General features: G+C 66.3%; 1 protein-coding gene across 1 annotated transcript in view; it reads right to left on the bottom strand.

Annotated features, from left to right (window-relative positions):
• Window positions 1-514, bottom strand: part of LOC113208718 (DNA ligase 3) — a 27100-nt gene that overhangs the window by 13779 nt on the left and 12807 nt on the right. The gene's annotated exons all lie outside the window — the stretch shown is intronic.

The following is a 514-nucleotide window of genomic DNA, read 5'->3' as shown; positions in this document are numbered from 1 at the left end:
GGGGGTGTCGGCGGTGGGCAGCAGTCATGTAGGGGCCGCGACCGCCGCGACCACCGCGCCGCGGCCCGCCACGCCCCCGCCACGCCACCCTCATACTGACCAGCCGCAACGCAGCCAGGCAACACGCGAGCGCTGCTCGGCTCGTCCCGCCTCGCCCGGGTGGCCCTGTCGCGCGCGCCGCCGCCCCCCACGCAGCGAGCGGAGGTGGAGCTTACAATCCCCTGGGGATCGCATTCCGGAGGGCACCGTCGGCGTGGGAGGCAGAGGGAGGCCCGGGCTCATGAAAAACGGGGAGAGGGGGGAGACACGCGTCCCCTTCTGGTAGAGACAGTCTTGGGGACTGTCTAAAAAAAAAAGCGCAAGAAAGAGCATTTTAGACAGTCCTTATTTGAAAGTTACAGTGAAACGACTGCGGTCATGGCCTCCAAGGCCGCTGCTGCGCTACGATGTGGTGCTGTGCTCGCCTTCCCCCCTCAATACCCCTCAGACGTGTGCCGCGGCGTGAGAGTGAGGA

The sequence above is a fragment of the Frankliniella occidentalis genome, unplaced genomic scaffold, assembly GCF_000697945.3.
Source record: "Frankliniella occidentalis isolate FOCC.00 unplaced genomic scaffold, Focc_3.1 Scaffold79, whole genome shotgun sequence".
Lineage (NCBI taxonomy): Eukaryota > Metazoa > Arthropoda > Insecta > Thysanoptera > Thripidae > Frankliniella > Frankliniella occidentalis.
The sequence above is the reverse complement of the archived record's forward strand: the minus strand, read 5'-3'. Positions and strand labels throughout refer to the sequence as shown.